The 21432-nt window shown below is 39.7% G+C and overlaps 1 protein-coding gene across 4 annotated transcripts in view; it reads right to left on the bottom strand.

Annotated features, from left to right (window-relative positions):
• The window catches only part of LOC134341026 (galactosylgalactosylxylosylprotein 3-beta-glucuronosyltransferase 1), a 208162-nt gene that overhangs the window by 163027 nt on the left and 23703 nt on the right, over positions 1–21432 (bottom strand). For 3 of the 4 annotated variants that reach the window (XM_063038750.1, XM_063038747.1, XM_063038746.1), the window contains exon 2: positions 13675–13750. The exons of the other annotated variant lie outside the window; for it this stretch is intronic. The gene's annotated coding sequence lies outside the window, so the exon portion shown is untranslated. The remainder of the gene's footprint in view (positions 1–13674; positions 13751–21432) is intronic. 4 annotated transcript variants of the gene reach the window in all.

Consider the following 21432-nt stretch of genomic DNA (forward strand, 5'->3'; position numbering starts at 1 on the left):
TCTGTCCTTGCTTTGGATTCATCAGCTGCATGGAAAGGGGTAGTCTGCTGCATGGGCAACAACTTGTTTTCCATATTGTAATGCCTTGGCTTGTGTATCACATAAACAGCTAGGATGCAACGTCCATGGTCAACCCTCATGCCTCATTGGTTGTTTGTCAGTCTTTGTTTGTATATAGTTTTTCACTGATTCTATTGTATAAGACCCTAAGACTATAAGACATCGGAGCAGAATTAGGCCTATTCTTTGTTCTATTGTGAATGCCTGCAAGAAAATAAATCTCTGTAGTACCTGGTGACATACAAGTACTTTGGTAATAAATTTACTTTGGACCTTGAACTATTGCAAATCTTTTATTATAACCCAAGATTGCACACAGCATTCAACCATAGTAGCCACGTGGGTGTATGTTTTGGGAACTGCAACTGGCATGGGAGATTTTAATCCACGTGTTGATTGAACAAACCGAACTGCCAAGGGCATTGCAGAAGAAGAATAATGCAGACTTCCTGTTCATATATCATTTCTTCTCGGACAAGACTGTGCATAATAACAGGTCATTAATATTATCGGAGAGAAAGGTGCAGGAGCTTGAAAGCTCACACCAAACATTTTAGGAACATTATTATGTACCCCTCTGCCATAAGATTTCTGAACAGTCCATGAACACTACTTTGTTTTTTTTGCACTATTAATCTAATTTTATAACATACAGTATTTTCAATGTCTTCGCAGATGCAAAACAACAAATTTCAAGACATAATAAATCTGTGATAATAAGCCTGTTTCTGATTTTAATTCTGGTATTTATTTGAATGCATGTAAGATTTACAAAGATAGATGAATTGACAGCACAGATAGAAATGTGTGTGTATGGTCTATTAGCTGTTATAGAGACATAATTTCAGGGTAAGCAGGACTGGGTGCTAAATACTTCAGGTTATACAACAAAAGAACATGCCAAAAGAAAAAGGAGGTGCTATTAATATATAGATAGATAGATATACTTTATTAATCCCGAGGGAAATTTGGTTTCGTTACAGCCGCACCAACCAGGAATAGAGCGTAGATATAGCAATACAAAAAACCCCAACAATCAAACACCAAAATGCAAACTATGCCAGATGGAAAATAAGTCCAGGACCAGTCTATTGGCTCAGGGTGTCTGACCCTCCACGGGAGGAGCTGCACGTTCGATGGCCACAGGCAGGAACAATCTCCCGTGCCGCCAAGTGTTGTATCACGGTGGAATGTGGCCGAAGTCCAACAGTAAAAAGTTCAATATCCAGTCTGCAAACACGTTCCTCGATCGTAATATACCCCAGATTGCACCATCCGTTGTTAGCCAGAACAGTAAGCACCCAACTCCTTTACGCTTACTGTTCTCAGTGCGCTTCCGGTCAGCCAGAACAGTATTACCCACCGAACTCCTCTTCTCCAAAAGTCTCTGTTGTCTTGAGCCGGTCCTCCTTCCTCGGCTTTGTGATCCCCCTCTGTGTGTTTTGCTCCGGATTTCAGCAGGGGTGTCCACCGCTCTGTTCGCTAAGCCAGCCGGTCTTTGCTGGTCCGTGGAATACACAATCCGACCTTGCTTCTGTCCCACGTGTCGGGATGTAACCATTTTCAGCGCTAAAGAAAACCCAAATAAAACTCTCTCTACCAGCATGTTAGAGAGGGTGCAGCTTCGACGTGTTACCGTGAGAAAAAAATCAGAGTTGTGTTATGATTGAGGTAGTGGATAGTGCCATAGAATTGGTATTGGTTGAAATCATGACTGGTAGGCGAAAGAAGACATCGGTAGGAATAGACAATAGGCCCCGAAGATGTGACCTCTCACTAAAATGGAGCATAAATGTGAAAATCTCCTGGTGACGTTTGACGTGAACTGCAGCTATCATGAGAGATTTTAATCTACATATTGATTGGACAATTAAACAGTCAAGGGCATTGGAGAAGAAGGATTCTGGAGTGCATAAAAGAGGTTGGGAACCCGTAGTCTAAGGGGAACTGAGAATATAAGCTAAGGCCACCATCCGAGCTAAGCTGTCCTCTTGCTGTTGCCGAGAAGGAGGTACAGGAGCCTCAGGTTGAGGAACAGTTATTAACCCTCGGCCGTGAGATTCATGAACCAGACTTCACTCACCCCAACACTGAATTGTTCCCACAATCCATGGACTCTTCAGCTTATGTTCTCAATATTTATTGCCTATTTACAGTGCCTTGAAAATGTATTCAGCCCTTAACCCTTTGTTCACATAAATGAGTATTACAACCAGGGATTTTGATCAATTTAACCGAGAATTTTGATGTGCGAATCATATGCTCCTTTTTCAAATAGGCCCAAAATACAGGGAAAATTGTAAAGCATGAAACACTAAAAACTCAAAGACTGAAAAGTCAGCAGTTCAAAAGCATTCACTCCCCTTTGCTCAGTACTTAATTGAACCACATCTCACAACTATCACAGCCTGTAGTTTTTTTGGATAAGTCTCCATGATGGAACAAGATTTGCTCATTCCTCCTTGCAAAATTTCTCAAGCTATGCCAGGTTAGTTGGGAAATGGTGGTGGACAGTAATCTTGAGGTCTTGGCAGAGATGTACCAGAGATGTTCAATTGGGTTAAGGTTCGGGTCTGACTGGGCTGCTCAAGGACATCTATTTTTTTTCATTTGAAGCTGCTCTATGGTTGCCCTGGCAGTGTGCTTTGTGTCGTTGTCCTGCTGAAAGGCAAACTTCCTCCCCAGTTTAAGCTTTCAGGCAGGGCTAGCAGGCTTTCATCCAGAATCTCTCTGTATTTAGTAGCATTCATCTTCCCACCAATTCTGACCAGATTTCCAGTCCCTGCTGCTAAAAAGCATCCCCACAGCATGATGAAACCTCCACCATCCTTTACAGTAACGATGGTGTTACCTGGCTGATGTGCAATATTAGATTTACGCCACGCGTACTGCTTAGTGTTGAGGCCAAAAAGATCCACTTTAGTCTTATCTGATCACAAGATATTTTTCCACATCTGCACAGTGACACTTTGTAAAGTCTTAACGGGCAAGGATATGGTTCTTTTTTTTTAAACCAGGGCTTCTTCCTTGACACTCTTCCATAAATACCCCTTTTGCGCAAGGCCTTTGAGATTGTGGAGCCATGAACTTCAACTCCAGTTGCAGCCACCGACCTCTGCAGCTCACTCTGAGTGACTGTTGGTGTCACAAATGCTATTCTTCTCTGGCGACTAAGTTTAGAGGGGCAGCCTGACCTAGGCAGTGTGGCTGTGGTGTAATACAAACGTTTGTATGTTTTCCACTTTTTCCTGATGGACTGCACTGAGCTCCGACGTATGTTCAGTACCTTTGAGCTGATCTTGTGCTCTTCTCCAGATTTGTGCTTCTCTATTACCATTTCCCTGACTTGCCTTGATTGCTCTTTTGTCTTCATTTTGGTCTGGTCTGTTAAAAATCTACAATACTGTTGAACATTACAGAGAGAAGCGGTATTTATTCATGAATTTATTGAAAACATCAGTTTTCTACATGATCAAATTGGTTCAGTTGTTAAGGTAATATTGCACTGAAGGATGCTAGCATAGTAACTAGAAATGGGACGACTACTTTTTCAGCCAAACAATTTTGGTTTTTTTAACTTTTAGTAAATTTGGAATTTTTCTTTTGGTTTAACATGATGCACAATGTTTTGTAAATTAGCTCAAAAACCCTAATTCAATATATCTTAAATTTAGAAAATGAGATAGTAAAATGTGAAAATAATTGTGGGGGCTAAATACTTTTTCAAGCTGTGAGGATGTTTTTTAGCAGCAGGGATTGGAAATCTAGTCAGGATTGGTGGGAGGATGAATGCTGCTAAATACAGAGATATCCTGGATTTATTATTATTAATATTGTGTGTGTTTTTTTTCTTTTTGCATTTGCACAGTTTTTGTATTTTGAATATTGGTTGTTTGTATTGTTGTCTGCAGTTTTTCAATTGTGTTTCTTTGTACTTACTGTGAATGCCTGCAAGAAAATGAATCTCATGGTAGTATATGGTGAGATATATGTACTTTGATAATAAATTTACTTTGAACTTTAAACTTTGAAGAGATGAACTGTGGGAAATTGTTGGTTTATAACACTCAACAGGAATTGATCCTTTTTATAACTAAGGGATTCCAATACACCATGCACCAATTCCTTCTCTCTACCACCCTCTAAAATAGGCGCAGTGTTGTTCTCTGAAACATTGGTTGCATATGTACTATCCAGTGATAGTTCCTCTTCAGCTTTGCGGTTGCCGTCTTCCTTTGCTGATTGGAAAGATTCGATGCCCAAGATATCTGATATTAAAAATGGGAAAGAGTTGTATTCTGATCTGTGGAGAGTGAATGTGCATACTTAGATCTTGAGTCAGCGGACGGAAATGTGGCACAGAAGATATGATGAAAATACTTATAGTTCATTGCAATGGCCCTTCTTATGATTGCTGTCACCCAGGAGGGAACTGCATTTCAGTTTCTTGAGCTACTTCCTCCTGACTTGCAGGAAAATGGATTATTATTAACCACGAGGATTGCATTGATAATGCCGCAAATGCTCTAAATTGCCTTATGAACAGTAAAATAGATTAGATAGCTGCACAAAAGTAATAGGGCTGAAGCCTTATTGTATGGATCTATCATCAGAGTGAGAAGTTTTCCCAGTGGATTGGCTAATGTTCTTCATGCAACTAACTGCAGCAAAATCAGATTGCCTAGTCCTTTATCTAGTTGCTGTTTGTGGGAATGAAGAATTTAACTACAATGAATGTCTACATGAGCACTTCACCTCATTTCATTATACAGAACTGTTATGAGATGGGTGGTGTGTTGCAGTAAATTATGGTTCCTTAAAGATTGAATGAGGATCCCACTAGGTTCATTTGGCTGTGCTATATCTCAGTTGCAGTTAGCGCTGCTGCCTCACAGCTCTCGAGATCTTGGCTTCATTCTGACCTAAGGTCCTGTTTGTACAGTGTTTGCAGGTACTCACTGTGATGGCTTAGGTTTCCACCCTGATCCCAAGGGCATGCTGGTAGGCTAATTGACTACCCTTTATGTAGGAGGAATCGAAGGAGCATAGACTGACATGCGAGAAAGAATAATTAGCAACAGTACAAGGAAAGAAGCATCTGGCAGAAAACCCAGTGGATCGTGTGGCCTCCATCTGTGCTGTTAAAAGTGTAAAAATAATATTGTTTTGGAAATTCTCAATTTGAATTTCCTCAAATGCTTTTACTTTATAGGACTTATAGTAAGGCAGCATCAATTTTTCTCCATTAATATCGATAAAATAAACTCCCTTATTGCAGTGGTAGAATGGAAAGTTTATTCATTAACAAGTGCAAGGGAACTGGTCTGACTTGTGTGATGGTGGGCATAATCACCTCCCAGCTTTTCCCTTCATCACCTCTCCCCACCCACCCATCTCCCCCCTCTCCTGGTTTTCCCCATCACCTGCCAGTTTGAGCCCCTTCCCCACCCCTATCTTCTTATTCTGGCATCTGCTCCCTTCTTATCCATCCTCGGCCTGAAATGTCAACTATTTGTTTCATTCCAAAGATGCTGCCTGACCTGCTGAGTTCCTCCAGCAACTTGTGTGCGTAGTGCTAGAGAACCACCATGCAATTCTTCAAATTGCATTGAGCAGGAGGAGCTTGGGAGAAACAATGGCGCCTAACGGCGACTCCTTTGCTTGCATCTTCGGAAACAGCTTTATTTCTATCTTTAATATCTCTATTTTCCCCTTTCAGGGTGCTTTTGAAGACCCTGACCTGGATGTACACGCTGACTTTGGTTCTTTGCGGGAATGGGACCTGCTCTTCGGGTTTCACGACTGGCCGTTATTCGATATGCCTAGGATGCGGCCTAAGAGCTTCGCTTGCCTTCAGTGTTCTAAGGTTTTGTGCCTCTGGAGGCGGCCGGACCTGCAGGAAATCAGTGTGTCGTGGGAGACGGAAGATCGAAAGCAGCAAGCTGGCTGCTGGCTGTGTGCCCAGAGATCCAAGTTCTTTGGGCACAGAGCTCGGAAAAAGCGACGCAACAGACTTTCAACATCGTAAGTCACTGAGTTGTTTGTTATGTCTTCCCTCTCGCTGTGAAATGGAGACACCCCTTTTTCCCTTATTAGGGAGAGAGAGAGAGAGCCTGTGGTATGTTGAATTACTGGGTGAATGAGTAGTCTTCGGAGTACTGCAATTCTGTGTCTTTATTGATGCTTTGCTGCATGCTTGAGTGCTCGGTGGGGGTGCTGATGCTTTTTGTTTGCAGGTGGGGGGATCATTGCTTTGCTGCTGCTTATGCGTGGGAGGGAGAGCTGGGGGGGGATTTGGAGTTCTAACATTCAATTGTCATTCATTCTTTGGGGCACTCCTCTGTTTTCATGGATGGTTGCAAAGAGAAAGTATTTCAGGGTGTATAATGTATACATTTCTCTGACATTAAGTGCACCTTTGAAACCTTTGAAAATAATTTTACAAAATCTTTACATTAACTTCAAGAGAGAGATATCTAACATCTCAATCAAACAGCCTTCTAATGGTGCTGCATTTCCTCAGTATTGCAATGACAGATCAAATTTAGAACATGATAAACAAATTCCCAGAAAGGAGTTCTGCTTTGTGGCTTCACAGCCCATGGTCACTGACCTATTATCAGAATCAGAATCAGAATCAGGTTTCATATCATTGGCATATGTTTTGAAATTTGTTACGATGTGGCAGCAATACATTGCAATACATAATAATAAAAACTGTAAATTACAGAATGTGAAGTCAAAAAGTTAAATTAAATAAGTAATTCAGAAAGAGAAGAAAATAAGCAGTGAGTTTGTGTTCATGGATTCAATGTCCATTCAGAAATCTGATGGCAGAGGGGAAGAAGCTATTCCTGATAGCTTGTCAAATGTGTGCAAGATAGTTTTTTGCAGCAATACATAGAGGTACCAACTAGAGAAGGGGCAGTGTTGGATCTTCTGTTAGGGAATGAGATAGGGCAGGTGACGGAAGTATGTGTTGGGGAGCACTTCGGGTCCAGTGATCACAATACCATTAGTTTCAATATAATTCTGGAGAAGGATAGGACTGACCCAGGGTTGAGATTTTTGATTGGAGAAAGGCTAACTTTGAGGAAATGTGATAAGATTTAGAAGGAGTGGATTGGGACAATTTGTTTTATAGGAAGGATGTAATAGAGAAATGGAGGTCATTTAAAGGTGAAATTTTGAGGGTACAGGATCTTTATGTTCCTGTTAGGTTGAAAGAAAAGGTTAAAAGTTTGAGAGAGCCATGGTTTTCAAGGGATATAGGAAACTTGGTTCGGAAAAAGAGAGGGATCTACAATAAATATAGGCAGCTTGGAGTTAATGAGGTGCTCGAGGAATATAAAGAATGTTAAAAGAATCTTAAGAAAGAAAGTAGAAAAGCTAAAAGGAGATACGAGGCAGCTTTAGCAAGTAAGGTGAAAATAAATCCAAAGGGTTTCTACAGTTAGATAAATAGCAAAAGGATAGTGAGGGATAAAATTGGTCCTTTAGGGAATCAGAGTGGACGGCTATGTGCAAAAGAGATGGGGAAGATCTTGAAATATTTCTTTTCTTCGGTATTCACTAAGGAGAAGGATATTGAATTGTGTAAGGTAAAGGAAGCAAGAAGGGTAGTTATGGAAAGTATGACAATTAAAGAAGAGGAAGTACTGGTGCTTTTAAGGAATATAAAAGTGGATAAGTCTCCGGGTCCAAACAAAATATTCCCTAGGACCTTGAGGGAAGTTAGTGTGGAAATAAAAGGAGCTCTGACAGAAATATTTCAAATGTCATTAGAAACGGGGTTGGTGCCAGAGGATTGGCGTATTGCTCATGTGGTACTGTTGTTTAAAAAGGGTTCTAAGAGTAAACCTAGCAATTATCGGCCTGTGAGTTTTATGTCAGTGGTGGGTAAATTGATGGAAAGTATTCTTAGAGATGGTATATATAATTATCTGGATAGACAGGGTCTGATTAGAAACAGTCAACGTGGGTTTGTGTGTGAAAGGTCATGTTTGACAAATCTTATCAAATTTTTTGATGAGGTTACTAGGAAAGTTGACGAGGGTAAAGCGGTGAATGTTGTCTATATGGACTTCAGTAAGGCCTTTGACGAGGTTCCACACAGAAGGTTAGTTAGGAAGGTTCAATCATTAGGCATTAATATGGAAGTAGTAAAATGGATTCAGCAGTGGCTGGATGGGAGACGCCAGAGAGTAGTGGTGGATAACTGTGTGTCAGATTGGAGGACGGTCTGTAGTGGTGTGCCTCAGGGATTTGTACTGGGTCCAATGTTGTTTGTCATATACATTAATGATCTGGATGATGGAGTGATAAATTGGATTAGTAAGTATGCAGATGATACTAAGATAGGTGGAGTTGTGGATAATGATGTAGGTTTTCAAAGATTGCAGAGAGATTTAGGCCAGTTAGAAGAGTGGGCTGAAAGATGGCACATGGAGTTTAATGCTGAAAAATGTGAGGCGCTACATTTTGGTAGGACTAATCAAAATAGGACATACACGGTAAATGGTAGGGCATTGAAGAATGCTGTAGAACAGAGGGATCTAGGAATAATGGTGCATAGTTCCCTGAAGGTGGAATCTCATGTGGATAGGGTGGTGAAGAAAGCTTTTGGTATGCTGGCCATTATTAATCAGAGCATTGAGTATAGGAGTTGGGATGTAATGTTGAAATTGTATAAGGCATTGGTAAGGCCAAATTTGGAGTATTGTGTACAGTTCTGGTCACTGAATTATAGGAAAGATGTCAATAAAATTGAGAGAGTACAGAGGAGATTTACTAAAATGTTGCCTGGGTTTCATCTCCTAAGTTACAAAGAAAGTTTGAACAAGTTGGGTCTTTATTCTTTGGAGCGTAGAAGGTTGAGGGGGGCTAGATAGAGGTGTTTAAAATTATGAGGGGGATAGATAGAGTTGACATGGATAGGCTTTTTCCATTGAGAGTGGGGGAGATTCAAACAAGAGGACATGAGTTGAGAGTTAAAGGGCAAAAGTTTAGGGGTAACATGAGGGGGTACCTCTTTACTCAGAGAGTGGTAGCTGTGTGGAACGAGCTTCCAGCAGAAGTGGTTGAGGCAGGTTCAATGTTGTCGCTTAAAGTTAAATTGGATAAATATATGGACAGGAAGGGAATGGAGGGTTATGGACCGAGGGCAGGTCGGTGGGACTAGGTGAGAGTAAGAGTTCGGCACGGACTAGAAGGGCTGAGATGGGCTGTTTCCATGCTGTAATTGTTATATGGTTATATGGTCAATCATTGAGTGTGTGTCTTCAGGCTCCTGTACCTCCTCCATGGTGGTAGCAATGAGAAGAGGGCATGTTCTTAATGATGGCTGATGATTGTGAGGCTAGTGCCCATGATTTAATTGACTGAGTTTACAACTTTCTGCAGCTTACTTCAATCCTCTGCAGTGCAACCCACATACCAGGCAAAGATGCAGCCAGTTAGAATGCTCTTCACAGTACATCTATAGAAATTTGCGAGTGTCTTTGGTGACATACTAAATCTCCTCAAACTCCTTATGAAATCTAGCCACCGCAGTGTGGCTATACTTTATTATAGTGATTAATAGACAGGAAAACAAAAGTGAAAATGCACTTCTAGCAAACTTCTGTGTAGAGTTCCATTGGGCAGTAATGTACAGAGAACGATAATGTCTATCTGTAATGTTTGAACCCAGTGATTGATATAACAATATAATTGCAATGCAGTTGTTGTTTTGGGATCATGTGAATGGATAAATGGAACTATGTATCTGAATAATACTGTGTTCTAAATTCAAATGGAAAACTCTAATTTGTGTCATATTTAGGATGTTCAGTATGAAAAGGTGATTGACAGTAGTGCTGTTCATTATATCTGTTCTTTGTTTTTTATCATTAGCTCATTGGCTGATAATATCAGATTGCATAAAGTCAAGTGCTACACAGGTCAGACAAAATGCTGGCAATAACCTCAAAAATAGGACTTTATTTCCATTCAACTTTCCAGTTCATCAATGTTCCTTTGTTAGCTGCCCTGCTCCTGTCCCCCAGCTCCATCCCTCATTTGCTAATAGAAGACTTGGAACAAGAGCAACTGAGGAAATTAGAGTAATGTCAAATAGGACAGGCTTAGCTGGTATGATACGATGGCCAGCAATAGAAACTGGTTCTTGGAGGGTGAAATGAAAGTCAGAGTCAGTTTTGCATTTTAGTGAAGGCTGAAATGCCTCTTTATGAGATGAACAATGCTCTGCTTTTGGTATCCAGTTCAATGAGTTTTACCAAGCAGAGGAAACTCTGCATAACTAGAGAGATTCACACCAGTGCAGATTATATCTAATATTGTCTCAGTAAAAGAACAAGACCCAGCATTTATTTTAATTGCTAAATTATTATAGTTCCCTTGCTTCATAATATTAGGTTTTACATAGAACATAGAACACAGTACAGGCTCTTTGCCACATGTTGTTATGCCAACGTTTATAAATCTACACCACAATCAATCTAACTCTTCCCTCCTACACAATTCATAGTTCTCTGTTTTTCCTACATCCATGTGCATATCCTGGAATTTTGTATCTACAGTTCTGGTCTTCTACTCCACCTCTGGACTTAGTTCACAAATAACTTACTGAACTGAGAAGGCAGATGCAAATTGTATCTGTGTCCCCAGTATTATGTCAGTGAAAACTGGCACATCTAGCATGGTCTAATTAAATTGAAGGTACCTAGCAGAACCCGCTTGGTGATGTAGATGTTGTCTGTATTGAGATTAGTATTCTCACTGACTCAATATTATCTAACCAATTATTTATTGAAAAGTAAAAGGATAAGTGGTTTCTTTTTATCTAATTGTGCATTTTCAATTAAATTAAGTCAATTAAGTGCTAGGTCAATTTATTTTTTACAGTTTTTAATCAGTAGTTTTTAATTGGTTTTTTTGACTGTTTATAAATGTATCCAATAAACAGAAATATTGTTGACAGCATGAGCCATCGGGAGACTATCACAACTCTGTGAGGACATGGTCTTAGTCCCAAACTTCAGAAATTACATTCCACTCTTCCCTTGCAAAGGGTCAGTTTTATTTCAGGCATGAATTTGCCTTGATTATTTACTGACAATTTGTACTAGGTGATGGTCAATTTTATGTTGTGCTCTTTTTTGACCATTAGGCACTAATTAATAATACAAAATCATAATTTCAAGCATGATTCTTATGTAAACAAAAATACTGCAGTGAATTTTAGAGTGATAACAGCACAATGGAGGCAACTCAGCCCTTCAAATACTTCCTCGCTTTTGCAATATCAATGCTGCAAATTCCACAGCTCAGCTTCTTGGGATGTAGACAGTGCTAATAATGCCAGCATTTATTGACAATCCCTAACTGTCCTACACAAGGTGCATCTCTAACTATCCTTGAACTGCTGTAATCGTTTTGGTGAGGAAACTCTATGCAGTTGGGTACGGGGCTGCAGGACTTCCAATAGCGACAATGTAGAAATGTGATGTTGATAGTCCTGCATTCATGCTCCTTTCATGTATTGATCCGGTTTCAATACACGTTCATCTTCTGCAGACAAAACAACATTCAGTGAACCCCACAACTTTCACCATTTATAAGAGGGAAGAACAGAAAGGAAAAAAGAAATTTTGATTTTATTTATCACACGTACATTGGAACATACAGTGTAATGTGTCAGCTGCATTAAACCAGATCAGTGAGGATTGTGCTGGGCAGCCCACGAGTGTTGCCACACTTCTGGCACCAACATAGCATGCCCACAACTCACTTACTCGAACTGTACGCCTTTGGAAAGTGGGGGGAAGCTGGAGCACCCAGAGGAAACCCATGCGATCACAAGGAGAACATACAAACTCCTTACTGACAGCTGGAAGAATTGAACCCCAATCTTACAGCTGGAGCTGTAAAGCGCTACACTAACCATGTCGTTACTGTGCCATTTTCTCTTCCATAGGATGGATTTGTATTGAAATGAAGCCTGTGCCATTGGGAGTATATGCAGACAGTTTATTCAAATATTGTCTTGTGAATGCAACATGCTTAAGTTACCTCGTATTAATATGGCTCTCAGTGAAAAGTTAATGTGTGCCCCTGTTTCTAGTTAATGTGAGTTGAACACTCATATTTCACATCAAGCACTAATAATTCATGGTGTGGGTTTTGTATAACTGGAAGCTGACACTTTCAGAATATTGCAGCTCTGCGGTTTCCAATGTTCTGTTATTTACATGTTGAAAATACTAGATTTCTGAGATTGAGAATAAGTTTGCTTTACAACTGTGAAATAATAAGCACGATAGTGTAACAGCCAGTTGGACTATTTAATCAGATAACCAACTGACAAATGAATAACTCAGTTCAATGAATCCACTTTGGACTTCTTGAAACCCAAATCCACAGCTGGAAAATAATAATGGGAAAGTTTGGAATATATATCTTAATGTGAGTTGGCTAAAAGGAGACTCTGCTAACCACCAAGCTTGAGAAGAATTTCTGGCATCATAATATCAAAGAATAAAGTTTGGACTGATGCCAGAGTGTTCTGGTGAACACATTTCTTTCAAAGCCCCATTAGGAACTAGAATAGACCTGCAAACTCCTCAGTCCAACCTCTTCTTTCCTTTAGCTAACGTCTTATACCTATTTCAGCACCATTGTCTTTGATTCACACTTCTTGATATACTTAACACACAAAAATATATCAACGTGACTTTTGAAAACTCTGCTTAATCAAGTAGCCTCAACTTTTTTGGGGCATGAGTTCCAGATTTCCTGTATGCTTTCTATGAAAGAAGTATTTCCTGTATTTGCTATTGAATAACCTTGCTCTAATTGTAAGATTGTCACATTGTTCTTTATTCCTTCATTTGAGGAACTGATTTTTCTATACATGTCTTAATTCATTTTTGAATGTTTTAAATATCTCCATCAGAACATCTCTCCTGCTCCACCGAACCTCCAGAATACTCCACATGCAAGAGTTCTAGGCCAAGCTAAGGAGGTACAGAAGGCTTAGGTCCTACACCACCAGATTCACGAACAGTTATTACTCTTCGACCATCAGGTTCTTGAACTGACATGGATAACTTCACTCACCTCAACTCTGAACTGATTCCACTACCTATAGACTCAGTTTCAAGGACTCTACAACTCAAATTCTTAGATTTATTTATTCATTTATTTATTTATTATTCTATTTGTACAATTTGTCTTCTTTTGCATATTGGTTGTTGTTCAGTCTTTGTGTGTGATTTTTCATTGATTCTATTGTACTTCTTTGTTCTACTTTGAATGCCTTCAAGAAAATAAACCTCAGGGCAGTATATGCTGACACACACGTACTTTGATAATAAATTTACTTTGAACTTTGCTAAGTCAAGCTTGCAGAAGCAACACAAAATTGGACAATAAACTCAGCGCTATTTGTAGGACCTTACTGTATGATATATAGCAGCTATGACTGGGTATATTAGAGCCTTCTTGTAGACAAAATCATTCATTATTGGATAGATTTTACAACATAGAACCACAGGCTCACAGCTTCTGGGAATGTATTTTGGGTACTTAGACCGTAATCTAATGAACACTGACCTTCAATACTTGTTCCTTTGCATCAACGGCACTAATTTATAAACTTCACCTCTATATTTCAGGTTCTCTGTGGTGCCTGTAGAAAATGTGATAAAGCCATACAGATATAAGTTCTTAATGTCTTCAATAAGAATGATGCTCAAGATAAAATTAATATCAGTAAGTCATTCTCAATTCCCCACTAATTCTGCAGAACATACCGTGCATTAGCTGAGACTAATTTATTTGATTTTCACTCTCTTTTATTTTAGTCAGACTCCAATATTAAGACAGATGCCAGAAACCAGGGCTGTCCATCCAGCTGATGTATGACAAGGTCTGTCCTCAAGGATTAATGATTGTAATAAGATCAAGACAGATTTATTGAATGATATCGGCACTAAGTTACAAGAGGTAACAGCCATTGCTTGTTGCAATTTAATCCCTGGATTATGGAACACAAAAAGCTCAAGCACTCTTATAAAGTATCTCAGAGCTGTTGATTAAATGATGACCCTGTTACTCATATCAAACATGCATCTGTCTACATGTGGAATCCTCCTGTGACATTATTCAGCACAAGATTCTCAGTGTCTTCAGTCACTGTCATATTTACTCTATTTTATTTCATTTCATGTCACTGGTACAATTGTTCCTATTGTGTGTAACTCTGGGTGGTTATGTGTGAAAAATAGGGTTATCATTCATTAAGACTTTTGCATTATAAACAATCTAACTCATGGAATGAAATGATATGTTTTCCAACAGTTTTCTCTCTCTATATGGTCTATTTTTAAGCATTGCTTTGTGGTTGCAGTAGGATAAATTAAATGCAAATACAGCATTGAAATTACAGTTGTTGTTGTTCCTCTCTGCACTCTGTGGCACATCGAGCGGCAAACTTTAGCATTTGTCTGTGTTTTATGAGGCCGTGTTGCTAGCTTGATGCTCAATCTAGCACAGATGGAAAGCATGCAAGGAACCAGTCAGATTTGAGCCCAGGACCCCTTGTGTCAAAGTCCAGTGCGGATACCACTACACCACTGGCCTGCATGATATAGAATTGTACAGCACAGAAGCAAGTTCCTTTGCCCAACATGCCCATGCCTGCCTTTGTGCCCAGCTACACTAATCCCATTTACCTGCATTTGCCTTCTAATCCTTAGCTATGTAAGAGCCTGTCTAAATGTCTCTTAAACATAGTGATTGCACCTGATTCCACCAGCTACTCTGGCACTTAGTTCCAGATATCAACCACTCTGCAAAAACAAAATAGTCCACTTAAATCTCCTTGAAAACTTGTTCCACACACCTTAAACCCATGTCCTCTTAATTTTGATAACCCAGCCATGAGAAAAAAAAAAACTATCTGGTCAATCTGTGCCTCTCATAATTTTATATACATCTGTTAGGTCATCCATTAGCCTTCCATGTTCCAGACAAAACAAGTTTAGCCTATCGATCCAATCTCTCCTCATAACTGAGCTCCTCCAATCCAGGCAACATCCCAGTGAATTCCTCTGCAATCTCTCCAGCACAACTACATTCTTCCTATAGTGTGGCAAAGAGAACTGCGCACAATATTCCACATGTGATCTAACCAGTGTTCTGTAAATTTGCATAATGAGATTCAACTTATATATTTTATATAACAGTATAAGAAAGCTGACGAATCAGCATGTAGGAGGGAGATGGAAAATCTGGCTGAGTGGCACCACAACAATAACCTCTTACTCAATGTCAGCAAGACCAAGGAGCTGATTATTGACTTCAGGAGGAGGAAACCAGAGGTCCATGAGCCAGTCCCCATTGGAGGATCCGAGGCAGAGAGGGTCAGTAACTTAAAATGCCTCAGTATTATAATTTTGGAAGACCTGTCCTCGGCCCAGTATGTAAGTGCAACTACAAAGGAAGCACAGTAGCACCTTGACTTCCTTAGGAGTTTATGACGGCATCTAAAACTTTGACAAACTTCTATAGATGTGTAGTAGAGACTGCATCACAATCCGATATGGAAACACCAATGCCCTTGAACAGAAAATCATCCAAAAAGTAATGGATACAGCCAGGTAAAGCCCTCCCCAAGATTAAGCACATCTACATGCAGCATTATCGCAGGAAAGCAGCATCTATCATCAGGGACCCCCACCACCCAGGAAATGCTCTCTTCTCACTGCTGTCATCTGGAAAAGGTACAGGAGCCTTAGGACTCACACCACCAGGTTCAGGAACAATTATTACTCCTCAACTATCAGGCTTTTGATCCAAAGGGGATAACTTCATTTGTGCTATCATTGAAATGTTCCCACAACCTATGAACTCACTTTGAAAGATTGTTCATCTTATGTTCTCAATATTTATAGCTTATTTACTTATTATTATTTTTTTCTTTTTGTACTTGCACAGTTGGTCGGCTTTTGTGCTCTAGTTAAATGCTCAGGTTATATGGTCTTGCATTGATTCTATGATGATTATTATTCTATTATGGATTTATTGAGTATGCCTGCGAAAATGACTCACAAGGTTATATATGGTGACATATATGCCCTTTGATAATAAATTTTCTTTGAAGTTTGAAGTATGTCCTGACCTATGATGGGAAGCAGACCAGATGTCTTCTTCACTACGCTATCTACATTTCTGTCACTTACAGTAAACTTTGGACTGAAGCACAAAGTTCACCTGTTCTTCAACATTCCTGAGTGCCCTAAAATTTATTGTATACAGTATCTCACACCCTTATTTGCCTTCCCAAAATACAATACCTTGCACTGCTGAGATTAAATTCTATCTGTCAATATCCACACAACTTCCCATCTGATCTATGGTATATCCTTTTGCTGCTTTGACAACACTCTCTGCTATCCAAAATGCCACCAACTTCTGTGTCATCAACAAACTTACTAATCATGCCTCCTGTATTCGCATCCTAGTCATTAATTTACATCGCAAACAACTATAGTGCTATACCAATAATCCCTGTGCTTCACCACTGGTCACAGACTTTGAACCATCAAATCATCTATCTACCACCACTCTCCGCTTCTTATCACACACCCAGTTTGCAATCAACCAGCTCTTCATGGATTTCATATTTCAGGGCCCCATTTTGCCCTCCTAATTTCTTTCTAAAGTTCTCTCCTGCAAACTCTACATTCCCCAAGGTACAGACAGAAATCAATCAAGGTAGTAACTTGTTAAATTGGAATAAATGGATGTCATCTTTTCACCATATTTTTAGAAATATTTAATAGGCCTTTCAACATTATCATATTTATTAAATTATCTTAGTGTTTAGTGATTACAGCAGATAAAAATGGAGAATAATGGGTATCTCTATTCTCTATTATGTGTTTTTTTTTAGTTTTGGCTTCGTGGTGCTCAGGATTGAAGCAATCATCATAATTGGTTTTGACATTCCAAGCCATTGGGACTTCCTTATGATCTTGAAAGACTTTTTCACTGGTAGATTGCCTGCAACAAAATATGTAAAATCAGATCGTATTTACATCAGACCTGATAGTTCCCAAAGAACTGGAATATTTCTTAATTAAACCTCTATGACCTCCAGTTGTTTCCTCTTTGCCTTTTACTATTCTGTTTCTTTTCCACTGATACCTCTGCAGGCCACACCAAAACGTTTTATGTCTAGCTTAATTCTGAAACACTGTCTTTTCATGCCCTAAACAGATACCTAAGTTACTTTAAAAGGCATTTTTTTAGTATTTCCTGCTGGTGTGACAGAAATTACCAAAAATCGATAGTGATGTGACTCAAGAGAAAATAGAAGTATTACTCCACCTAGATCATGCATGTTGGGTGTATAATATTTTGGCATGATTCCTTTTATGTTTAACCAGCAAATCCCTCAAATACACAGAAAAAGCATTCATGGGATATAGATAATTCAAGGACCATTATTATGTATGGAAATTTAGAGATAAAAATTTAGACCACCACAGGTATACATTGTTCACATTTATTCATGAAATACATAATGTGAAAGAAAGGTTTTCATAACTTCTGTTTGTTTGCCTCAAAATACAGGATTAAGTAAGTTGAAAGTTGATGAAGTTCACAGCAAGAGATCCAGAGGATCAAAATTAGAATTTATAAAAAAGCACAGGTGCTGAAAATCTAAAATAAAAACAGGAAATGTTGAGTTCTGATGAAGTGTCTTCAACCTGAAATGTTAATACTGTTTCTCTTCCCACAGATACACCCTGACTTCCTGAATATTTCAGCATTTCCTGTTTTCATTATGGAATCAAACTGATCATTGTAAGAAATGATCACTGCAAGAAATGTGGAAATAAGAGTGGCAGTAAAATCGATATGGGATAAAATATTTGTTGATACAATAGGGACAGTTGAGAGATTTTTGCTTAGGTACATAGAGGCCGGAAAAATGGAGGGCTATGGATTGTGTAGGAGGAAAGGTTAGATCGATTGTTGTTTCTAAAGGCTGGCATAACATTGTGGGCCAAAGAGCCTATACTGTTCTGTACTGTTCTACGTATGTTCAATGTAAAATGAATATATTATTAAAAAGCATGGGAAGTACAATAATTGTGTAATTAAAATAGCTGTTAGATCTTGTCTTTTTACCAAGTCAATATTAATGCAGTAATGATAGGGTTTCCATTCTTAGAGAAGCAGACAGGAGATTCTGTGCACGTGAAAGAGACATCTTTTCCTCCCAGGTGCCAGGGTCAAGGATGTCTCAGGTCAGGTCCACAGCATTCTAAAGGGAGAGGGTGAGCAGCCAGAAGTCATGCTACATATTGGTATCAACGACATAGGGAGGAGGTCCTGAATAGAGAAAGCTGAAAGACGAGACCGCCAGGGTAGTAACCTCTTGATTGGTGCCTGTGCCGTGTGCCAGTGAGGGTAAGAATAGGATGATTTGGCAGATGACTGTGTGGTTGAGAAATTGGTGCAGAGGGCAGGGTTTCAGATTTTTGGATCAATGAGATCTCTTTTGGGCAAGGTTTGACCTGTAGAAAAAGGATGGATTACACCTGAACCCAAGGGGTCAAATACCCTTGTGGGCAGATTTTCTAGAGCTGTTGGGGATGGTTTAAATTGATTTGGCAGGGGAATGGGAACTGGACTGATAGGGCTGAGGATGGGGCATTTGGTATACAAGTAGATGCAGTGTGTATTGAGACTGATGAGGACAGGCAGATGATAGGACAACATTGCAGTCAGTAGGATGAGTTGAAGTGTATCAGGAGACAAAATTGAATGTTGAAAACAGGCCTGAAAGCGTTATATCTGAATAAGGTAGATAAATATGTAATGCAGTTAGAGATTGGCAGGTATGATGTTGTGGGCATCACTCAGTCACGGCTAAAAGAAGATCTTAGTTGGGAGCTTAACGTCCAAGGATGTACAGTGTATTGAAAGTACAGGCTGAGGGTGTGGAATGGCTCAGTAGGTAAAAAATGAAATCAAATCTTTAAGAAGTGGTTACATAGGATCAGAAAATGTAGAATCTTTAAGTAGAGTTAAGGAACTGCAAGGGTACAATGACTCCCTAATGGGAGTCTTATACAGTCCTCCGAGCAACAGCCAGGATGTGGAATACAAATTATAACAGGAGATAGAAAAGGCATGTAATAAGGGCAGTGTTGTGATTGTGATGGAGTATTTCAATATGGAGGTAGATTGGGAAAATCAGGTTGGTGCTGGATCCCAAGAGAAGGAATATCTAGAATGACTATGCTGACCATGGTTCTTACCTGCTGACTACGGTTCTTTGCGGGAATGGGACCCGCTCTAAGGATTTCATGAATGGCCGTTGTTCGGCGCGCCAAGGGCTCAGCCTAAGAGCTTCGCTCGCCTTCGGTCGACCAAGATTTCGTGGCTCTGGAGACGGGGCGGGGGGGGGGGGAGGTTGTGATCAGAGGTCGGTACCTCTGCAGGTGATCGGTGTGTCATTGGAGACGGCAGATCTCTGGCTGTGTGCCCAGAGACCCAAGATCTTTAGGCACAGAGCTCAGAAAAAGCGACGCAATGGACTTTTAACATTGTAAACCAGTGAAATGTTTGTTATGTCTCCCCTCTTGTTGTGAAATGGAGACACTTCTTTCTCCCTTATTAGGGAGAGAGAGAGAGCCTGTGGTCTGTCGAATACTGGGTGGACAAGTAGTCTATAGGGTACTGCAAGTCTGTGTCTTTGCTGTTGCTTTGTTCATGCTTGAGTGCTCGGTGGTGGGTGCCGATGCATTTTTTGCCAGTGAGGGGAGGGGGGGATTGTTGCTTGCTGCCATTTACACACGGGAGGGAGGGAGCTGCGGGGACTTTGGGGTTCTAACATTTAATTGTCATTCATTCTTTGGGGCACTCCTCTGTTTTCGTGGATGGTTGCAAAGAAAAAGCACTACAGGATGTATATTATATACATTTCTCTGACATTAAATGTACCTTTGAAACCTTTGAATGGTTACGAGATGACTTTTTAAAAGCAACCTGTGGTTGAACCTACCAGGGGAAAGGCAATTCTGGATTGGATGTTGAGTAATGAACTAGATTTAATTAGGTAAAGGAACCCTTAGGAGACAGTGATCAGAATAAGATAGAATTCACCCTGCAGTTTGAAAGGGAGAAACAAAAGTCAGGTGTATCAGTATTACAGTGGAGTAAAGGGAATTACAGAGGCATGAAGGAGGAGCTGTCCATTGTCGATTGGAAGGGGGCACCAGCAAGGTTAACATGTAGGGCTGTACTTCCTTCAAATGAACTTCCTTGTATGATTTTAGGATATCTTGAAATCACAGAAGTGTAGTGAATGTAGCAAAGTAGTGAAATTATGAGATGAAGTTGAGACCTGGACCGATACACGGGGAACATGAATGCAAATAATATAATAGTCTACAGTATGTATAGGGTACATTTAAAAACTAGTTTGAATGGCTATTGATACATAATCATATCCAAACACTGCAGTCTAGTTCAGAACTACTGTCTTCTATAAAGGATGTTATACTTATCGTTCTATCTTTGCCTATTTTGAAATGTTTACAGCAAAACAATTAAACCCATGCACTGTACTATGAAATGACAGGTTAAAAATAAAGTTCAGTTTACTAACTTGCCTGGAATTATAAAGCTAGCAGCAAGAGGTTGAACAAAAATTATTTACCAATTTCCATTAGGGGAGAATAGGCCAATTTATGACTCCAGGTCTTGAGTGACATAGTACTCTATTAAATATCCTCTCTATTGGCCTATAAAGTCAATTTTACTTGGGTGTTTTGAAATTGCTATGATTAAACATAAAAAGAATGAAATCACTCAAATCTCCCAATAAACCTCTGAAGTCCTCATTACTAACAGCCAGGGTCTGGTGTTCTAAATAATAGAGTTGTTCTTCAGATGAATCAAACAATAATCTGGTCTGACCATTTTCTTGGAATTATATTTTTCAGCCATTGCAACAGACCTCCCACTGAATCCATTCCATCTGACTGCTCAAACTCCATTACATCTTTGGTCAGTCCTCTGCTAACCCTTACTCTCCTTCCACTCATGAATCTGTACTCATCCACAATTAAAGCCATTTTGGATAGCACTGAGAGTGACAGGACATAGAATATACACAGACTGGGTCTCTTCAATGTTTATCATGTCGAGTACCTTGGTTGCACCATCACTGGCTGATTGGATGAGTCATAGTCACATAGAGATTTAGCACAGAAACAGGCCCTTTGGCCCATCAAATTCATGCTGACCATCAACTGCCCACTTACCCTAATCTCGTTCTAGCAACTCCCT

This window comes from Mobula hypostoma, chromosome X2, assembly GCF_963921235.1.
Source record: "Mobula hypostoma chromosome X2, sMobHyp1.1, whole genome shotgun sequence".
Classification (NCBI taxonomy): domain Eukaryota; kingdom Metazoa; phylum Chordata; class Chondrichthyes; order Myliobatiformes; family Myliobatidae; genus Mobula; species Mobula hypostoma.